Source organism: Mus pahari, chromosome 4 (genome assembly GCF_900095145.1).
Source record: "Mus pahari chromosome 4, PAHARI_EIJ_v1.1, whole genome shotgun sequence".
In the NCBI taxonomy this organism is placed as follows: Eukaryota; Metazoa; Chordata; class Mammalia; order Rodentia; family Muridae; genus Mus; species Mus pahari.
The window spans coordinates 114,680,742-114,689,641 of NC_034593.1; positions in this window are offsets into that span (position 1 = coordinate 114,680,742).

Here is an 8,900-nt window from a genome sequence, read left to right on the forward strand (position 1 = left end):
CTACAAGCCTGAAGGACTGAAATGCTTTCTTGCCTCACACTTAGAGTTGGTATGTTACAATGGACTTGGGACACAGAGTCCAAAGCCAATTATGAGCAAGGTGTCTTACCTTGACTTTATAGCTCTATAGCTACCTAACACACATATTCCAAGTAATAAAATTAAAAACAAATATCTTGTGAAATGAAAAACTACCCAAATAGTTTTTAAATTCATATAAGGGTTTATTTTCTTTGTCATGATTTTAGCTAATGAGTTTTTGCTCTGAGCAAGAAAAGCACAGATATTTAACAAATGGTATGTCCATGGCAACAAATATAAAATACATATTTTATTTTGGGCCCTTCTCAAAAAAAAAAAAAAAAAAAGCAGTTTTTTAATTCTTTGGCCTCAGTGCTGTCAGAAATTTAAAAGTCCTTCTTTTAAATTAAAGTGACTACTAAACTCTCTGAGTCAGGACCTGTGAGCCAGCTATCAGTATTTTCCTTTTCTGGAGCAAGAGGACTCCGTGTGACCAGGGAGTCAGTCTCCTAGCCAGTCAGTCTATCCGTGCATGCCAAAAGCAGGCAGAATGTTGGAAGGTTCAATCACCATTATAGTCACTATAAACTAGGAAGCAGTATCAACGCAGTGAAAAACTTGTGTTGGCTATTAGATTTATCACCCAGCTGCTCCAGGAATTGTTTGGATCCATCATGTTTGGCTAGGTCAGCAATGGCTAGTTTTAAAGGCAAAGTGAAATATAACTCTCTATTTCTAGCAATGACTCTTAGTTATATAATACTTTCAAAAAATGTAGCTACCTAAGATCACTTAAAAAAAAAAAAAACTGTCAGTAATTAAATGCATCTTTACATTTGTCTATGACCCTTTCCACCAGCAAGGGACACCTTCAGTACCCAAAGTCAATGTCTGACCTTTGAACATCTCTAAATATGAATAATGCATTTCTAGGCACTGTTGTTGTATTTGGTCTTGACGTCCAGATTGAGAGAGACAGGAAGCCCAGCTCTGCTCTATTCCCCGACAGCAGCCTGAGGAGTTCCCCTAATCGTTTAGGAAACTGCTTCAACTCTGTACAAACTAGGATCCATGGTTTTGATGCAGAACGAATTTCAGGGCATCCTAGTATGATAAAAGAGTTGAGGTTTATTGAAAGACATTTTTGTTATAGATTTTAAGCATGGGAGGTAAATACAAGGTCTTCGGGTGGGTGTGAGCATCTCCAGGAGTCCAACATTCCATTGTCTTTAGAGAAGTCATAGATAAGATACTGATGAGTTCGATGTTGCTCTCTTTGAAGGATACTTCAGAAACCTAGGTAAGATACAGGACCATTCTTGAGGGGCACCAGACAGAATTATAATTTGTAAGGTCAAAGTCTGGATCACAGGGACACTAGAAGGTAGGAGGTCTTACTGTAAAAGTTAATAGTCTTGTTTCCCAGAGATGCCTAGAGTTTGTCTAGAAAAAGGACTGAGGCCATACCCAATGCCATTTGTGTTCAAACATAGGTCATTACTATTAGAAATAGAATGACCATCTAAGAAGAAATGGTATCAGCAACCTTCATAGCAAATGTGGACTATGTTGTAATTCTGGCTTCTCAGGTTGTTACCAAAAGGGGTTTCAGGGTGTCCTGGGATGAGATATGAGATTCTTTGTCTTGAAGAACTAAGCAAAACCAATTACCAAGGAACAGGGGTTATCTTTCACAGGTTTGTTGTTGTTGTTGTTGTTGTTGTTGCTGTTGTTGTTGCTGTTGTTGTTGTTGTTGTTGTTTGTCTCCTTGATAGAGGAATTTAAAAAGAGACTCAAAGCTTAATGGCCAATTTTTATTAAAGTTTTAATAAAAACCACAGAGCAAGCAAGCAGTAAGAAGTATGGATAGGAAAAGAGAAACTAATGCCTCCTGAGTTAGGGTGGGCAATAGAGGTCTGCAGGCAAGCAGATTCATGAGAAAAGTCTGTATTTCAAGGCCAGTATGTTTAAGATTTTGGTTAGCATTCAAAGAAGAGATAAAAATGAAAAAGATCAGTTTTCAAATTTGAATTCTGAAAATTAGGCAGGATTCTCAGTGAAGATCTGCAAACAACTGCCTCTAGGGAGGGTTCTGAGATAAAGACACACATTATCTCTTTAGCAGACAATTATCCCTTCTTAGGCTATCCTCAGGAGAATTTGCTTTCCAGGGGAGTGGCCTTGTAGCCAGATGATCATCCTGGCCTAGATGCATTAACTCTTAAGAGAGGGGACAGTGATAAGCAATGTTCTAATCTTTATGTCAGATCAGAATGTCATTTTGGGGGCTGGAGAGATGGCTCAGCAGTTATGAGCACTGACTGCTTTTTCAGAGGTCCTAGGTTCAAGTCTTAGCAACCACACTGTGCCTCACAACCATCTGTAATACAATCTGATGTCCTCTTCTAGTGTGTCTGAAATAGCTACAGCATACTCACATATATTAAATAAATCTTTTTAAAAATGTCATTTTCTGCCTAGATAGGGTCAGAAGTAGAATTCATATTTCATTCTTGGACCAGAAAGAAGCAGTTCTCCTAGGACCTCAATAGGATCAGTAAAGCCTTAAAACCTCCACGTTTTTATTGTGAGTGGGAGTTTGAGTCCAAAGCAGATCATGAAGGATCATGATCAAAGTGATCATCAAAGATCACTTGTCCATCCCCCATGGCCTCTGAACCTGCTAATGCCCATCAAACTTCTTAACCCAATGATGAAAGGCTCTGTTCCTCCCAATCATAAGACATGAACATAAGATGTGTTATCTTTTCTAACAAAGAGTTAAATAAGCCAAGAGAATCTCCAACATTTTAAAAAGACAGACACCGTTTGGTCAAAAGCCCTCTTGGGTGAGCAGTTTCTATATTCAAAATATGTGCTGAGGTTTTATCTCTTCATAGGACCTATACCATTCTATATTAACTCAGGGTACAAAAATGTCAGGCTGAGCTCTGACCACTTACGTGAGGCATCGGGCCCTTGCATTCACTGTAAAATCCCAGATTTCCTGCTAGGTGAGCTTGCTTGCCTGAGTTTTCATAGCTTCACTTTTCTACACAAGAAAAACTTCTTGCCTTGCAAAATTACTTCTGAGTGTGTGGTCATTTTCCTGAGACCTCAGACCCATTTCTCTCTGATTCTCTTTGTAAGTGAAGGCAAAGTGAAACCATTTAACTTGACCAGTCTGGAGCTAGAAAACACAGTTTATTTGGGAAACAAACTGCTTAGCTGTCACAAATAGTAGAGAACAGCAGGCTTGCGGGTTTCATTGGGAAGGTAGTGGTAGCAGGAGAAGGCACATGGGCCAGGACAGCTTGGTGCTTAGAATGGAGACTTTAATCTGTTGTGGGCTACTTGGGTTATTTGGGAGCTAGACATGTTTTGTCTGAGGTAGTTGACCATGTGGGAAGTCGTCACTTAGCAAGCAACCCATCTTGCAAGATCCCTGAGGAACGTTGAGGTTCATTTCCTGTTTATCTAATAAAAATCCTTCTATTTACCCAGTCAGGGTCACACCTGGGTTAGGCTCAGGCCATAATCCTAGGACACTGGGCACAGCACTAGGATTTTGTGGACCTGCTTTGGACCTGACACACATAATCTTCCCTGTCTTTCCGTCCTAACTCAGTATCATCATATTTAATTACATCTTATTTTCCTATTTCCTTAGTATATTTTGTGTTGATAAAACAATGTTTCAGACTTGGTAGACCCAGAGGGGAGAAATTTCTTGATTGGGTCATACTTCTTGTGTCTGGTGTCTAATTCGGGGCTTTCTGACTATTTGAGAGCTACCAAGCCTTTCTCTACTCTGGTGAACTTAACTTGGAGAGTTAGGGTGTTGATGGTCATGGTCACCAAAGCCACCCAGAGACAATGGTTTCCTACTCATTGTCTCAGACTCAAAAATAAATAAATAGATAGATAGATAGATAGATGGATAGATAGATAAATAAATAAATAAATAAATAAATAAATAAATAAATAAATAAGGAACAAGAAGTTATTGGAGGGATCATAACTTTACCTAGGGATCATGCAGAAGAATCCTGCCCAGTGATGTTCTTTGAGACTTACTGTGGGAATAAATAAATAATAAATAAATAAGGAACAAGAAGTTATTGGAGGGATCATAACTTTATCTGGGGAACATGCAGAAGAATCCTGCCCAGTGCTGTTCTTTGAGACTTACTGTGGGAACTAAATGGAGATGGAGGTCTGCTGTAGGATTGTGTCTTTGTTTGTTATAATAGTATTTAGTATTGAACCCAGGGCCTTGTGCAAGTCCATCAAAGATTCTTCCGCTGAGCTCTGTCCATGTTGGGACTGGTTGGTTTTGAGTGCATCATGACTGATCCAGTAAACAGTCCACACACTCTATGCCTTGCTCCCTCAGTCTAACCTCCAGCCAGAGTTACTCATCCATTTAGGAGAGTGGCCACATAGGCTATGTGACTAGCATATAATCCACTGTGGGCCCTGCCCTTGTCACCAAAAACGTGCTAACTAGTCTTCAGCACATAGTGGAAGGTGAAGGGGGAAGCTGGTTGCAAGAAAGGTCTAACTGGCCCTTTTATAATGGTGTTAATCTTCCCAGCAGGGCAGAATCCTTATAATGCAATAACTTCTTAAAGACCCTACTTCCTAATATAATTCCAGTGGTAGAAAAGGTTCAGTGAGTGGGAAAAGGACAAACAGTCAAACCTTAATGCTTAACAAGATAATTTATTCACTATATTTATTACTTCATTTAAATGTTCAGGTTGACAAGGTCTAAGGAGACCATGTTTCCATTTTCCTTTAAGTTGCAAAAACTGGTGTGAATATATGGCCGTCTTTACTCCCTGGATAGAGCTTTAAAAGTCTCGCTTGAATGAAAATAAGTGCTTTCCAAAGGTGGTGACTTTTTAGTGGACCTTAAAGAACATGCACCATCTGCCAAGAAAGGAATTGCTAGAGAGAAAAATAACGAGAGTCAGAGGCCTAGAGGAACACAGGCTTGGTTCAGTGCTGAGCGTCTGTTTCAGAGCTAAAGACATGCTGACTGGAACAGAGCTTAAAAGGAATAGCTTCCACGCTGATTGACTTGATTTTATTTTAGGGTCTGGAGAGCACTAGATGTTTTTCAAGAAGTTGGTAACATGTTTCAAAAAAGAAAAATTGCTACTATAAACAGAAATAAAAGAGAAAAATAAAGACAACAGAAGAACAGAAGAGATCATTTTGGTGGTTTGAATAGGAATGCCCCCCCTCATCGATTTAAATATGTGATCACCGGGGAGTGGCACTATTTGAAAGGATTAGGAGGTGTGACATTTTTGGAGGAAATCTGTCACTGGGAGTGAGCACTGAGGTTTCAAGAAGCCATTCCAAACACAGAGTCTCTCTCTCTCTCTCTCTCTCTCTCTCTCTCTCTCTCTCTCTCTCTCTCTCNTTCTTGCAGATCTAGATGTAGAACTCTCAGCTACTTCTCTTCCACCATGCCTACATGCCATCATGCTCCCCACCTTAATGAGGATGGACTGAACCTCTGAAACTGTAAGCCAGCCCCAGTTTAATGTTTTCCTTTATAACAAGGCCATTGCCATTGTGTATCTTCATAGCAATAAAACACTGGATAGCCAGTTAAACAGATATTCAAATAGCAACAGTAATAATATTTTAGGTAAAATCACATCTGAAATTTTTTTCCTGTAATTACTGAAAACCCTTCTTGCTAACCAACAGCTTAAACCTTTTGTTAAACATGCATTATTTTGAATTCCTATTTGGCTCCCGTATCTAAACTTAAACTAATTATGAACATCAATAGATTCTCCTCTCCTTCTACATTTTTATGCATCTGTCTGTATTACATCTAAATTTCTATTATCTGGAGATACCAGTAGGCATCACCATGTATTAACTAGTGTCTATTAAAATTGATATAATTCTCTTCTTAATATCAGAGCTCTCTTTGTAGACTTCTGGCATGATAGACTCTCAGTCACATTTACAAGAAATATAATTTTATCATTTGAATTTTGCCAAAGTAATGAATTTATTTACTGAGCACAGTATAATCCATTTGATTTGCCAAAGAAATTCTAGTCAACTAGACTCTGTTCAGGGCCTGTATGAAGTGAAACCCAGTCAGCTAGGACATCTGCTCCTGTCTGTCCTACAACTTCAGCAGACTTCTTTTTTCATCACCCGCATCAGACAGGACAGCAACAACCAGAACAACCTGAGGAAAGAGGCCAGCGAACTGAGCAGTGCATGTAAGGGACAGTTCCAGACAGTTAATTGGGATATAAGTCAAGTTGGATCAAATCGAAGGCTGGCAACTAGCCACAGATGTCTGGAGTCAGGAAAGACACTGAAGGCAACATAGGCACTGGACCAGCATCTGAGGCCTGGGACCTAAGCCAGAAGTCACCAGAATCCAGTCCCTTAGAGAGTTTCTCAGATATACAGATCTAGGAAGGACACGGACACTTCTCAATAAAGTGACATTTAAATAGAAACAAGGAGGAAACAGAGATGCACATCATGGCCTGGCCATCTCTATTCTCAAGAGAGGAAATAATAGGTGTAATTAGGTAACAACTTGGTGAGAAGCAGATGGCAAAAGCCAGCAATGCAGAAGCACACTGAGGAAAATGCAGGGCAGGGCTGGTGAGCTCAGAGTTCTGGAGCGGAGAAGACTCTCAGGATCAGAGGCCCGGCTTTTGAGTTCGATGGACACAGAGGAAAAGGCTTGATCTGAATGTTTTGAAAGAGACACGCTGATTGCCCTAGGAAGTAGGTTCCATGAGTTTAGGATAGAAGCAGGTAAACTGCAGGGAGCCTTACGGGGATACAGGAGTTGGTGAGATCTTAATGGGGACTGAAAGCAATGGAGGCTCCTAGCATGACTGATACATTGCTGATAAGATTTGCTGAGGGAGATTGGGTGTGAGGAAGGAAGGAAGGATGACTGGAATTTTGCTAAGGATGACTGATAAGCTGAGGCACTTCACTCAATCTAATGTGAAGAGGACTAGAGAGAGATCTGGGTGTAATGATAAGGGTGGAGTCAGGGGGGTCTTCTCAAATATGAGGTTGCCGATGCCTGTCTCCTGTACAAATGCAGGCACCAGGCTGATAGCTGGACATAGAAGATGGAAGTTCCAAGGGAAGATGAAAGGTCGAGCTTTGAGGTTTAGAATCTCTATCACTTAAAGTACAGCATTAGGTATGAAAGGAGACAGGAAGTGAATGTAGCTGGAGAGGAGGATTGTTGCCTCCAGCTACATTGTTGGGAGATTTCAGAACAAGAGATTGAGAAAACGAAGAAGAACCCACATGAGGCAGGGCGTAACAAAGGCTGAATGAGATGGAAAAGAGGTGTTTCAAAATCCACATCCACGTGCAGACATGGAGCTCAGATGAGAGAAGTTAATTAATGCTAATTAATGCTGTTTAATGCTAATTAAGGTTGTTGGGGAACTAAAAACCAGAGTTGTTGGAAAGGTGGACAATCTGTCAGATGGTCTAGAAAAAGAGTCTTTGGTCGAGTGAAGAAGGAAGTCTTGGAGAGTTGTTTTAAGGGCAAATGAAATTAGAGAAACATCGACAAGTGCTCCTTCAGTGTTGCTTAAAATGGAGGAAAACACCGGAGGTATGAGAAAAGAGGGTAGTGGTCTGTCCAGGCAAGTGATAAAATCAAGCATGGCTTACATAATCCTATGCTGTGAGGACTGTGGTACTATGAGAGAGGTGTGGTGCTGTGAGAGGGGCGTGGTGCTGTGAGAGGGGCGTGGTGCTTTAGTAAGTGGCGGTGGGTATGCTCTGGAGCGGTCCCAAGACCTGCCAATATAACTAGTTACTCTGGAATTTTTCCCCCTGAGTCCTCCCTCATCTTTATCAGCAGTATGAAACTCCTACAGATCAAATTCAAGTTTCCGAGAACCCACTGCTTTCTCCTTTCTGTGGATATTCGTTGTCTTTGTGACTGATTGCTAGAAAATTAGTAAATTTTTACCACACATTGAGTATCATAATGCCTTCCTTCCCCCTGCAAATACACTCTGAGCACCTTGAGCAATAGCATATTTAAATTCTGTTCTTTCAGTTTTATTGTCAGTTGGATTTGATCTTTTAAAGGTAACGATTGCTGACAGAATTTCTATAAAGGCTAATTAAAAAAAAAACAAAAAACAAAAAGATGCCTGAAGAATATCCAGAATTATGCTGCATGCTGAGGACATGCTGCACCCTGACCCTGATGTTAGGCCATACCTCAGAGCCACTGCCAATTCAAGCTATGCTCACTTCTTCATGTCCCTACTGCCCCAAAGGGAATTCTCCACTAGCCAGCAGCTGGGGTTATCATGGCTTTTTAGCAAAGCTATGTCAGCAGTAAAGAAGAACAAAAAAGCAAGTAGCTGATATTTCAACTGTCTGTATCTGGGTATTAGAGCTGGCCTCGTTTCTGATTCCTACCCTACAAAGTTCCATTGGGTTTTGTTGTTGTTGTTGTTTTTCTCAGTAACATTGACATTTATCCTAGGAAACAAAACACACAGAGTGTGTGTGTGTGTGTGTGTGTGTGTGTGTGTGTGTGTGTATGTGTGTATGTATGTGTGTGTATGTATGTATATATGTGCATGATGTGTGTGTGTGTGTGTATGTGTGTGTGTGTGTGTGTGTGTTCTTGGTGTCTACTTCTTGGTAAAATTTTGAGTGTCTGAAGTTCTAGCTGTGTCCCTGTATGTTCCCAGTATCCCTTAGGAGAATTAAGTTGTACACATGCATGCTCATGGAACCCTGTTGGCTGTGATACAGAGCCCTGTGATACAGAGCCCTGTGATACAGAGCCCTGTGATACAGAGCCCACAGACTTTAAATAGTCAAGG